The 13,739-nt window shown below is 43.5% G+C and overlaps 2 long non-coding RNA genes across 3 annotated transcripts in view; one reads left to right on the top strand and one right to left on the bottom strand.

Annotated features, from left to right (window-relative positions):
* LOC144313450 (uncharacterized) overlaps positions 1-6,546 on the top strand; it is a 24,757-nt gene extending 18,211 nt beyond the window's left edge. For both annotated transcript variants that reach the window (XR_013379096.1, XR_013379095.1), the window contains exon 3: positions 6,109-6,546. This is a non-coding gene — a long non-coding RNA (uncharacterized LOC144313450). The remainder of the gene's footprint in view (positions 1-6,108) is intronic.
* On the bottom strand, positions 5,949-13,739 carry LOC144313451 (uncharacterized). Its single transcript, XR_013379097.1, has 3 exons — positions 13,210-13,739; positions 13,040-13,097; positions 5,949-8,335 (listed from the first exon to the last, which is right to left on the bottom strand). It is a non-coding gene; the product is annotated as an uncharacterized LOC144313451 (long non-coding RNA).

The following is a 13,739-nucleotide window of genomic DNA, read 5'->3' as shown; positions in this document are numbered from 1 at the left end:
ACTTTCTATCTTCACTGATAAGAATGTGCTCTCCTTCCTGGTACTGCAAGGGCATCTTCTAGACACCCAGAGAATATGTTCAATTTTAGTTTTTATTGAAATTGCCAAATTGCCACCTGTAGAGGATATAGCGATTTGCACTCCTTTTGATAAAAATGTAAATGACAGTTTCCCAAACTCTGCGTTTGGGAAAACCCAATGGGTTATCAAATCTTTGGCACTCTGATAAATGACAAAATAGCATTTTGGTATAATTTTAATTTGCATTATCTGATATCAGTGAGGTAAGCTGAGCATCTTTGCATGTGTTTAAGAGCCATTTGTTATTTTTCAGTGAACAACCCCAACCCTTTGCAAATTTTCTATCGTGTTATTCATCTTTATTGATTTATAGAGACTCTATATGTTAATTAAATTAGCCCTTTGCACTATGAGTAACAGATTTTTTTTCCTGGTTTGCCATCTGTCACTTTTCTTTTGCTCTTTGGTGTTTGTTTTGGGGGGTTATGGGGGACATGGGGTATTGCATATGTTGAGCTACAGTACACTCAAATAAATTTCAGATGGATCACAGAATTACTCATAAAAAATGACAACATAAACATAAACCATGGAAAAATTTTATTTTTTATTTTTTTATTTTTTTGGAAAAATTTTATTTTAGTCTCAAAGAAGGGAAGGACTTTCTTTTTTTTCTTTCTTTTCTTTTCTTTCTTTCTTTCTTTTTTTTTTTTGTTTGTTTTTTGTTTTGGTCATAAAATATGGATATTTTATTCCAGCTCTGAGGGATGAAAAATGAAGGGTCCTAAAAAAGAAAAAGGAAAAGAAAAAGAAATGGTCCTTCTATACCCCATTCTAATTAAGTAACAGTAATTTGAAAAATCTAAAACAAATAAGTATGTGTATCTGTATAAACATTTATATACACACATTCATATTTCATCAGTATCTATGTATTCACTCTATTTTTTTAATAAAAAATTCTTAAAAATTATGAAATCCATCCCAAAACTTCTACTTCTGCCTCTTCACCAACCATTTAATATTGTTTGGATTAAATTTACAATTTGTGTTTTAATCCCTTATGTGACTGGTCAAACTGTACATTGTATTAGAAGATGTGAAGGAGGGATCCCTGGGTGGCACAGCGGTTTGGCGCCTGCCTTTGGCCCAGGGCGCGATCCTGGAGACCCGGGATCGAATCCCACGTCGGGCTCCCGGTGCATGGAGCCTGCTTCTCTCTCTCTGCCTGTGTCTCTGCCTCTCTCTCTGTGTGACTATCATAAATAAATAAAAATTAAAAAAAAAAAAGATGTGAAGGAAAAACTTTGCTTAAAAGTTATACTAAGGAAAAAAAAGTGATACTCTCTGTTACAGTTGCCCTTTACATGATTTTTTAAAAAGATTTTATTTACTTATTCATGAGAGACTCAGAGAGAGGCACACAAACACACACAGGCAGAGGGAGAAGGAGGCTCCGTATGGGGAGCAGGATGTGGGACTCCATCCCGGGACCCCAGGATCACGCTCTGGGTCAAAGGCAGGCGCTAAACTGCTGAACCACCCAGGGATCCCCATCATTTTTTTTTTCATTATTTTCAACTTCATACATCTTGCAGCTCTCTGTGCAGACTATTCAGCTTCTAGTACCTTACATATCTACATCTTCTGGGTGGGACTGCCCGTGATCCATGAGCTTGGGGTCAGGCATAAACTGTGTAGCACCTGAGGTGGATTCTGATTTTCTGTTTCGGAGATGAGTTCAATTGGCAAAGAAACTGAGTATTTCAGGCTGTCAGTTGTTTTTGCAGGTATTTCTATTTCAGCAGAATTTCCTAACTTAGATTTTTCTTTCGGTTTAGGAAAGGACTCTTTTTTGTTGATTTTTGTCCACAATGATTTAACTGCTTCATAAATTGGCTCACTTGTAGTGTATGCCTTTTTCCAAGTTACCTTTGCAATTATTACTGACTGGACTGGAGGAGCAAACAGCTGCTCCTAAAGTAGCCAGTTGGGATGCCTGGGTGGCTCAGTGGTTCAGCACCTGCCTTTGGCACAGGGCCTGATCCCAGGGTCCCAGGATCAAGTACCGCATCGGGCTACCTGTGGGGAGCCTGCTTCTCTGTCTGCCTGTGTCTCTGCCTCTCTCTCTCTGTCTCTCATGAATAAATAAATAAAATCTTAAATAATAATAATTTAAAAAAAAACCTAGAACCTTTTCTTGCTGAAACCAAGCCTGCCAATCCTGAAACAGTAATCACTCCAATTTTTGGAAGAAAATCTCGAGGTGGATTCTTCAGATAGACATACACATCTTTTCCAAATTGTACTGAATCCATTATCGCATTTTTCACAAACCCATAAGCACCCTTGCACCAGCCAATATGATGACTAGTTGTAGTGCAGATGGATGCAAAGCCCATTTGTAAACGACCAGGCTGCTCTTCAATGTATTTAGACTGGAGAGGTGGTACAGTATATATGGGAGCTGCTCTGGTTTTACTAGCTGCTTTTTGTATCCTTCTTCTTCAGCCGCATGCACAGTTATAGATGCACATATCAGACCTGCAGGTACGGGTGTCAGCTTTCCCATCCTAACAGCCACCATATCTGTGACCTTCTCCATCTAGATTTTCATATCAGGGAAGGCCTTTCTAAGAGTGAGTCAAAACCTCCTAAAGACCAATAAATTTGACTATATGAAAATAAGATATATCTTCATGGCAACATTGGATGGACTAACCTCCAGGTACCTTAGAATGTAACCTTATTTGGGAATAGAGACCTTGTAGATAGAGTTGAGATAAAATCATGTCCTACTAGGTCGGGTGGGTCCTGAACCCAACACGGCTGCCTGTCCTTATGAGAAGAGACGAGACAGAGATAGAGATGCAGGGAAGACACCATGTGACCACAGAGGCGGAAATCCATGTGCTGTAGCTGGTAGCTGGAAGCCGAGAAAGGCCCAGGATTGCCACAAACCACCAGATCCGAGGAGAGAGACAAAGAAAGACTCCCCCACCATGGGTTTCAGAGGGAACATGGCCCTGCGGTCACGTTGATTTTGGACGCCCAGCCTCCAGAGCTGCGCCACAATACATTTCTGTTGTTCTAAGCCATTCAGTGTGTAGTACTTTATTACAACGAATAGATCCAGCTTCTTTTCTGGCCTGTTCCGGAAAAGTAGTCTGATCCTACTGAAGGTTTTGCTCTTAATCACTCCGGCCGGGAAAATGCACTGAGGTGTAAAACACAAGGTACGTTTACAGAGGTTCAGAGGCTGCAAGTGGCCTTGCCTAGAAGTACTCTTACCCTGATGAGCACTGAGCACTGAAGAGAAAGGCTGAACGCTGTACTGAACACCTGAGACCAATATAACATTGGATGTTAATTTCCTGGAATCAAAAAAACAAAAAAAAATTGTTGTAAAGTGGCCCGGTGTTAGGTAGCCATGCAGCTGCTCTCTCTGCCATCCCAATTCCTCTCTGATACTCTATTTACTATTGGTCAGCTTCACTCGAATACAAACTGCGTGACAGCAGGAACCTTTTCCTTTCTGCTCACCACTGTATCCTGGGGAGATGCCCAGCGGATGGCAGATGATCCACACTCTTTGGATGATTAAGGGATAAAAATCGTAAAGAATTCCAGCCCATTGCCGACTCTGTGACCTAAGGCTCGTTATGTAGCGATTCCAACTCTGTGCGTCTTCATCTGTAAAAAGGGGAGGAGTGTGGGGGCACCTGGGTGGCTCAGTGGATGAGCGTCTGCCTTTGGCTCGGGGCGTGATCCTGGAGACCCGAGATCGAGTCCCACATCGGGCTCCCTGCATGGAGCCTGCTCCCCCTGCCTGTGTCTCTGCCTCTCTCTCTGTGTCTCTCATGAATAAATAATTTTTTTTTTTAAAGGGAGAAGTGTGTGTGCTGCGGGGTGGGAGGGGGGATGATGGGTGCCATGTGGAGTGATGGTGTTTTGGGTTTGGTTTCCTTGGGGAGCCATCAACTGGAACGTTAAGCTCTACTGGGTTCTCCACCAGAGTCTGATTTTACCAGGGTCCCCAGTGGCTACTGGAGCCTGACACAGAGTAGGTGGCCAATAAATTTTTTTTTAAGATTTTATTTATTTATTCATAGAGACACAGAGAGAGAGAGGCAGAGGCCCAGGCAGAGGGAGAAGCAGGCTCCATGCAGAGAGCCGGACGTGGGACTCGATCACAGGTCTCCAGGATCATACCCCGGGCTGCAGGTGGGACTAAACCGCTGCGCCATTGGGGCTGCCCAGGTGGTCAATAAATTGACTGAATAAATGAATAGAAGGCCTCTGGAGGCGAGGGTTTTGAGAAATATTGAGAATGGAAAACCTGGTACTCGTTTTACTGGATGTTGGGGAGAATAAAAGTAGTGACGCCACATCCTCTCTTTAGCCTTGGGAACTCATGTTAGCTGTCCACAGATTTTAAAGCTTGTGAAGAAAAGGAAATAACACTGCTCCGGGTCTTTTGAACTGGCGGGCCTTACCCTCCGATTTCCACCACCCCAGCCCCTCAGAAAAGGCATGCTTTCAAACCTGGCAAAGTAACAAAGTTTGGGGATTTTAAATGGAAACAAAAACAAACATTTACAGAGCTTTTTCTACTTCTCAGCCTCCTCCTGGCAAAGATTTAATAAGTAAATATTTGCCTTCTGTCCCCACTCCACTTTTCTCTTTACAGTTTAATATATTAAAGTGCATACGTGATAGCCAAATACATGAGATTTCAGTCCTTTTTAAATTTTTTAAAGGATTTTATTTATTTATTCATGAGAGACACAGAGGCAGAGGCAGAGACACAGGCAGCGGGAGAAGCAGGCTCCATGCAGGGAGCCCGACGTGGGACTCGATCCCTGGTCTCCAGGATCACGCCCTGGGCTGAAGGCAGACGCTCAACCACTGAGGCACCCAGGGATCCCCTTGGTAGAGTTTTTAAATCACTTTCCATCTTCTTCTTTGGAACAGATGTTGAATGATTCTAATGAAATAGCTAGATAAAAATCGCTTTCTATAAAATTAGATATAACCAATTTCTGTGTTGCTATTTTGAAAGGGTCCATCTTTGTCAGCATTGCGCAGCAGTTATCCGTAACGTTCACGCCGCTCTCTCAACACTTAAATGCTTGTATCTTGTCTTCAGTCTAAAGGCTTAAACTAGACTACAAACAAGGCAAAGGTCACAGCACAAACTAAATATTTACATTGCCTCTTAAAATAACTCTGCCACCTGCAATATTCCCATAAGACAGCATTTCTAGGGACGCCGGGGTATCTCAGGGGTTGAGCGTCTGCCTTTGGCTCAGGGTGTGATCCCAGAGACCCGGGATCGAGTTCCCCATGGGGCTCCCTGCGAGGAGCCTGCTTCTCCCTCTGCCTGTGTCTCTGCCTCTCTCTCTGTGTCTCTCATGATTAAATAAATAAAATCCTTTAAAAAAAAAAGAAAAGAAAGACAGCATTTCTAAATCCAGCTCCAAGGGTGAAAAGGATAATTGGGTATTTTTTTAAAGTTTTTAAATTTTAGCCCCCAATACTCACTTCTGAATAACTACTTTCATATTCTCTTAGTCAATATGTATATATTCATTTATTTAAGATTTTATTTAAAAAAAAAAAGATTTTATTTATTCATGAGAGACACACAGAGAAAGGCAGAGACACAGGCAGAGGGAAAAGCAGGCCCCCCACAAGGAGCCCAATGTGGGACTTGATCCCAGATCCAGCGATCACGCTCTGAGTCGAAGGCAGAGACGCTCAACTGCTGTGCCCCCTCAGGCGTCTATATATATATATATTTTTTTTTTTAAGATTTTATTTATTTATTCATGAGAAACACAGAGAGAGAGAGAGAGAGAGAGAGAGGCAGAGACACAGGTAGAGGGAGAAGCAGGCTCCACACAGGGAGCCTGATGTGGGACTCAATCCTGGGATTCCAGGATCACATCCTGAGCCAAAGGCAGGCGTTAAACTGCTGAGCCACCCAGGGATCCCCAATATTTATATATTTAAATGTCCATCCCTCAATGTCTCTGAAAGCGCTCTGCCACAATGGACTCCTAATTTCATTCTTATGTCTTACAGGATATTCACCAAGCATAGACTCTATTTGCTTCAGACTCTTTTGACCTACAAGACCTTTGAATAATACACTGGGGCACTCCTTCGCCCACTCTGAGCTGGGAACACCTCTGAAACTTCTCCCTTCATTTTGTACCACTTCTTGGACACTGAGTACATGTAGCTTAGAGTACAGAGGCCAACCGCAGGCTTGGGCACCATGGTACACAGGAAACACAGAGTCTGAAGGTACCCATCAGATTATATTATTTAATATTGTGCTTCTAAAGATAATATAATTAAGAGTATTTTCTGGAGTCTTATAGATTTTATGATGAACAAGTATGGATTCAGCCAAGTTCAAAACTAAATCAAGTCCAGAATACATAATGAACTTTTATGACTCAACAACAACAACAACAAAACCAATAAAATAGGGGCAAAGGCCTTTTTTTTTTTAAACATTTTATTTATTTATTCATGAGAGACACAGGGAGAGAGAGAGGCAGAGACATAGGCAGCGGGAGAAACTGGCTCCATGCAGGGAGCCTGATGTGGGACTCGATCCCGGGTCGCCAGGATCAGGCCCTGGGCTGAAGGCGGTGCCAAACCATTGAGCAACCCGGGCTGCCAGGGGGCAAAGGCCTTAAACAGACATTTCTCCGTGGAAGATACACATGTGACCAATAAGCACATGAAAAGATGCTCAACGTTAGTAGCCCTTAGGGAAACATAAATCAAAACCATCATGAGATATTGCGTCATACCCAATAGGATGGCCATTTGAAGAAAAAATAAAGCAACAAGTGTTGGTAAGAATGTGGAGAGATTGGAACTCATGCACTGTTAGTGGGAATCCAAGATGGTGCAACCACCATGGAAAATAGTTTAGTGGTTCCTAAAAAAAATCAAACATAGAATTACCGTATGATCCAGTGATCTCATCCCTACATATAAAACCCAAACAAGCGAAAGTGGGGATTCAAACATCTCAATAGTCATAGTAACATTATTCACTATAATAGCCAAGGGATGGAAATAATCCGCATCCAGCAACAGGTGAGTGAATAAGCAAGTACCCCATCACGAGCAAAGAGAATTCATTGGCATAAAGACAATGTTAGAAAAAAAAAGCACATTTTATGAAAAATAATAATTTATCAATGTTTTCTCCACTACCATGTATGAAGACACTGTCCTAAGTGTGCCTCACGTATTTTAGTTCAATTAATCTTTGCAAAGGCCTTAAGGGGAAAGTGATCGTATTCTCATTATACATTAAGGAACCTGAGGCACAAGGAGGTGCAGTCACTTCACTAAGGTCACACAGCAAGTAAGCGGCCTTGGCAGGATTTGGGCCCGGTACTCAGTCATTCTGCTGCAGCTTCCAACAAAGTTCCTGGGCACAAGGCGCACAAATGACTTCCGTGCAAGGAAGAAACATGCAGAGGTCTCACAAGTGGTGTGAGCAAAGCCTCTGCTTTGTACACGGGAGGTGCTTGAGTCACAGTCAAGGAACACACCTTCCAAGTACTTTTGAAGGTCACGGGGCCTAGTCGTGCCCCCTGGTCCCGTGGGCTTGCCTGGGGCAAGAGCAGCCCGCAGACACGCTTGCATGCTTGCACACCAACCACGCTGGCGGGCTTCCCACACAAACAGGACTTAGGTGGCGAGGGGGCTGCCGCTTCTCACTCCTTACGGACAGTCGGGGACACTGCGCAGAGATACCGCACAGGCCCCGATACCATAATGTCCGAAGAGAAAGGATGTTTAGGTTCGTTCGTCTGTGAGTCTTCTGTCTGGGAGCTGCTTTGGAGGAGAAGGTGAAGGGAATGGTTGGTATCTGGCATCTCAGAGGTGGGACTTGGTTCAAGGTCACAAACACAATCTTGGATTTCAAGCAGGACCCATTACGCCGACACTGGTAAGACTAGGGTGTTGCTGTAGCTATAAATGCTCTCCGGACACCAAGCAGGATGCCAAGCAGAGTTCACTTTATGAAAGGATTGCATTTCTACGTTTATATCGATGCTCTAAAGTGGGAACATATTTTTCTTCAAACACACGTGATTGTTAAAAATTGAGGTATTGCGTAGGTACAGTTAAAAAGAGCTAATTTTAGGGGCTCAGCCGGATGGATTTTTATCCAGGTACATACTCAGGTCTAAGCATCCAGATCAAGGCGTAACCCCCAGGAGGCTCCGTCATGACTCTTCCCAGCCGTCACCATCTCTTAGACGTAATCTCCATTCTGAATTCCACCAGCAGAGATTAAAATTTTAAAATAATTATTTTTATCAATATAGAACAGACATTAAGTTATCCGCAAAAAGTGAGTGAACCTTGGGCAGCCCGGGTGGCTCAGCGGTTTAGCGCCACCTTCAGCCCGGGGTGTGATCCTGGAGACCTAGGATCGAGTCCCATATAAATAAAATCTTTTTTTTTTTTGGTTTGTTTTATTTAAAAAAATTTTTTTTAATTTTTATTTATTTATGATAGTCACAGAGAGAGAGAGAGAGAGAGAGAGAGGCAGAGACACAGGCAGAGGGAGAAGCAGGCTCCATGCACCGGGAGCCCGACGTGGGATTCGATCCCGGGTCTCCAGGATCGCGCCCTGGGCCAAAGGCAGGCACTAAACCGCTGCGCCACCCAGGGATCCCTGTTTTATTTTTTAAATATTTTATTTATTTATTTATTCATGAGAGACACAAAGAGAGAGAGCGAGAGATCGGCAGAGACACAGGCAGAGGGAGAAGCAGGCTCCATGCAGGGAGCCTGATGTGGGACTCGATCCCGGGTCTCCAGGATCACACCCCGGGCTGAAGGTGGCGTTAAACCACTGAGCCACCCGGGCTGCCCCTAAATAAATAAAATCTTAAAAAAAAAAAAGTGAGTGAACCTCAAGGGTAGAGTGACATAAATATTTGAATACATATGCACCCATGTAACTACCATCAAGAACAGTATATAGAACATTCTTGTACCCCAGAATGCTCCCTCCAACCCCTTTCCAGTTAATAACAGGCTCTCTTGAAACAAATTTTTTTTTTTTTTAAAGGGGCGCCTGCCTGGCTCAGTTGGTAGAGCATGTGACCCTGATCTCAGGGTTGTGAGTTCAAGCCCCAGGTTGGGTGTGGAGACTACTTCAAAGAATAAATAAATTAAATAACTGGCTTTCCTGAAGTCATCCCTATTTATAGGTCATCCTTGTTTAATTTTGCACGTTTGGAGGCTTTAGATATATCAAATTGTGCAGCATGCATGCTTGTCCAGCTTTTGTTCAACAGTGTGTCGTGTTTTACATGTAACAGGCATTCGTCCCCTTTTTTTTATTGCTCAGTCATATCCTATGACTGTATCATAATTTATTCTTTTTTAAGAAAGATTTTAGTTATTTACTCAAGATAGATTGAGTGAGTGTGTGAGAGAGAGAGAACATATGCGTGTGCAAGAGTGTGGGGGGTGGGTGGGCCGGGATTGTGGGCAGAGGGAACGGGAGAAGCAGAGGGAGACGGAGAAGCAGAGGGAGAGGGAGAAGCAGCGGGAAAGGGAGAAGCAGAGTCCCTGCTCGACTGGGCACTCCATCCCAGGACCCTGGGATCATGACCTAAGCCAAAGGCAGACGCTTACCCAACTGAGCCATGCAGGTGCCCCTATTATAATTTATTCTTATTTTCACGACTCTACTGGGTTTTTTGCCTAATTTTATTGATTTATTGAGAGAGAGAAAGAAAGAGAAAGTGCATGTGAGTGAGGGGAGGGGCGAAGGGAGAGGATCCCAAGCAGACTCCCTGATGAGCAGGGAGCCCAGGGTGAGGCCCCATCTCACGCCCCGAGATCACAACCTGAGCCGAAAGCAAGAGTTGGACGCTCAGAGGATTGAGCCACCCAGGAGCCCCTCCACAGCCCCCCTGTTGACAGGCATCTGGGCTGGTGCCAGTTTCGGGCTACCCTGTATAAAGCTGCTGAGAACATTCTCGGACATGTCTTCTGGTAAACGTTCCTACTCGTTTTCACAAGAGGTACGGGTGTGTTGGAGCATATAATAGGAAAATTTTGACCTGTTCTGGCAAGGCCAGGAAATTACTGCACTAAAATGCCTTTTGGGTGATAGTGTTTTCTGATTTTCAAACCTAGAGTTCAGGAACACAGCTCCCATGTCTAGGAAATTAGTGGGGACCCTTCCTCCCTTTTCTCTCAGTCCTGGAAGCACTAAGGTTAAAGACATCCTGGCACTGGCCATCTTTTGTGTATCTGGATGATTCATAAATAGTAGGGTAAGTCCCTGACTATGTCCACAATTAGGACAACTACTATTCTGTGGGTGGTATTTGTTTTCCTTTGCTGTCAGCATCCAAATCCCTTCACTCACTTGGCGAGTTTCCCAAGTGATGCTTCTCTGTTGGGAGGCCCAGCCCACGTACTGAAACTTAAACGGCCCTTGCTGTCCTAGTCTCTCCTTTGTAAGCAGAGCAGGGCACGTGACTCGCTTGCCTCAAGCCACCTGTCCCTCTGAATCACCTGGATCCGAGTCACGAGTCCTTCCGGCATCCACGGATGGCAGAGTTGGTGGTGCATTTGGCACACACAGGGCATCAGGAGCAGCAGAGCTGTGCTCAGCAGAGGGGACGGGAGGTGACATTTTGGACATTGCTCCTACTGCAGAGCCTCCGATTCATCTCCTGAGCCATCCCAGCGACGCTGCAAGCTACAGAGCAGATGCTAGTGAATTCCTCTTATCCTTAAAGCAACCCACTTTCGTTTCTGTCACTTACAACTAAGAACACTCTGGCTGCTAATTCCTCCTAACCAAATTCTCCCATAAATGGTGATTACAGGGGGACACCTGGGTGGCTCAGTGGTTGAGTGTCTGCCTTTGGCCCAGGGCGTGATCCTGGAGTCCTGGGATCGAGTCCCGCATCGGGCTCCCTGCGGGGAGCCTGCTGCTCCCTCTGCCTATGTCTCTGCCTCTGTCTGTGTCTCTCATGAATAAATAAAAATTTTTTTTAAATGGTGATTACAAATATTTATTGTTTTTACTGAACAACAATAACAACAAAATCCTTACGAAGTCACAAAAGACTCTGAGGAGCCAAAGCAATCTTGAGAAAGAAGAGACAAGCTGTAGGAATCGCAACACCAGCCTTCAAGCCATACTACAAAGTTATGATAATCAAAACAGGATGGTACTGGCACAGAAAAGCAGATACACAGATCAACGGAATAGGATACAGAGCCCAATAAACCCACACTTATATGGCCAGTCTGTGACAATGAAGGCAAGAATATACAATGAGGGGGATCTCTGGGTGGCTCAGTGGTTTGGCGCCTGCCTTCGGCCCAGGGCATGATCCTGGAGTTCCGGGATCGAGTCCCATGTCGGGTTCCCTGCGTGGAGCCTGCTTCTCCCTCTGCCTGTCTCTCTCTCTCTCTCTCTCTCTGTGTGTTTCTCATGAATAAATAAAATCTTAAAAAAAAAAAAAGGATATACAATGGGAGTAAAGACAGTCTCTCCAAAAGTGGTGCTGGGAAATCTGGACAGCGACAGGCAAAGAATGAAACTGGACCGCTTAGACCAGACACAAAAATACACACAAGATGGATTAAAGAGTTAAATGTGAGACCTGAAGCCATTAGACTCCTCAAAGAAAACATAGGCAGTGTACTCATGGACATTGACCTTAGCAATATTTTCCTGGATATGTCCCATGTAAGGGAAACAAAAGCAAAAAATAAATAATTGGGGCTACGTTAAACTAAAAAACTTTTGCACAGTGAAGGAAACCATAAACAAAATGAAAACCTACTAAATTCAGCAGCAATTCAGCAACCTACTGAATGGGAGAGGATATTTAGTCACGATATAGCTGAAAAGGGGTAAATATCCTAAATATATTAAGAACTCATACAACACCAAAACCCCAAATCATCTGATTAAGAATGGGTAGAGAACCTGAATAGACTTTTAAAAATTTTTTTAAAAATTTTTAAGTAGTCTCCACACCCATCATGGTGTTCAAACTTACAAACCTCATGGGATGCTTGGGTGGCTCAGTGGTTGAGCGTCTGCCTCCCGGCTCACAGTGTGATCCTGGGGTCCTGGGATCGAATCCCACATTGGGCTCCCCACAGGGAGTCTGCTTCTCCCTCTGCCTGTGTCTCTGCCTCTCTCTGTGTCTTTCATGAATAAGTAAATAAAATCTTTAAAAAAAAAGTTAAAAAAGAAGTCCCATATGACCCAATAATTCTACTGCTGGGTATTTATCCAAAGAAAGTGAACACACCAACTTGAAAATACATATGCACCCCTACATGTATTGCAACATTATTTACAACAGCCCAGATAGGAAAGCAACCTGGGTCCATCGATAGATGAATGGATAAATAAGACGTGGTGGTGTACATGTACAACGAAATATAACTCAGCCATTAAAAAAAAAAAAAAGAATGAAATCTTGCTATTTGCAACAACGTGGACCCAGAGGGTATGATGCTAAGTGTACTAAGTCAGAGAAAGACATAGAATACCATAAAACTTCACTTACAAGTGGAAGCTAAAGACAAGGGGATCCCTGGGTGGCTCAGCGGTTTGGTGCCTGCCTTCGGCCCGGGACATGATCCTGGGGTCCCAGGATCGAGTCCCACGTCTGGCTCCCTGCATGGAGCCTGCTTCTCCCTCTGTGTCTCTGCCTCTCTCTCTCTCTCTCATGAATAAATAAATAAAATCTTAAAAAAAAAAAAAAAAAGAAAGCTAAAGACAAGCAGGAACTAATGAATATAGAAAATAAACTTGTGGTTGCTACAGGGAGTGGAGGTGAGGGGATAGGCAAAATAGGTGAGGGGAAATAAGGGTACAAACCTCATTAGAAACCAAAGAAGTCACAGAGATGAAGAGGACAGCATAGGGAACGAAGTCAGTAATATTGTAGTGACTTTGTGTGGTGACTGCACTTACCATGGAAGGCATTCCGCAATGTTTAAAACTGCTGAATCCCTATGTTGTACGCCTGAAACTAATACATCATGTTAATGATACTTCTAATAAACATTAAAAATGGATATATCATTTTCCTTGATAGCACAAAAGGGTGCTGGGTGTAAAAAGAGAAACTGCACGCTACTTACAATCCCAACTGTCCTGGTTAATGCCTAGGAGGGGTCTAACGTCTTGCAAAACTTGTAATTTCTCCAAAGCAGTGAAACGGTAGGGTTATCCATTAAACAAATCACAGGGCAAACAGAATTACGTCTTTAAATACGTATCCGGGGGTGAGGTGAGTGATAAGCTTCTCATATCTGGTGGCCTTTTTTCCCTTTGGTGTAAAGAAGAGAGGAAGGTGCCAAATCTACACCGTGTTAGTTGGAAGATATGTCTCCCGTTCTCCAGCCTTCTCGTCTCTTTTCATTCTTTGGAACTGGCATCAAACCTTGTGGCTTTGTCAAGTCAAACAGTTGAAATGGAAATGTTATTTGAATGTTTCAAAAGCCATTGTAGAGATGGTAAAGGCTGCACCAGAATATACAGATTTCCAAAGAAGCCTGGATTATAGGATCAATGCACTCATCAGTAGCTCGTTGTTGATAACAAACTGTACTTCTGCTAATGAAAAGTTCTTACCAACTACATTATCAGAACCAAAAATGTAAAATTAAAT

Source organism: Canis aureus, chromosome 5 (genome assembly GCF_053574225.1).
Source record: "Canis aureus isolate CA01 chromosome 5, VMU_Caureus_v.1.0, whole genome shotgun sequence".
Lineage (NCBI taxonomy): Eukaryota > Metazoa > Chordata > Mammalia > Carnivora > Canidae > Canis > Canis aureus.
Note: the sequence above shows the minus strand (reverse complement) of the source record. Positions and strands in the feature narration are given on the sequence as shown.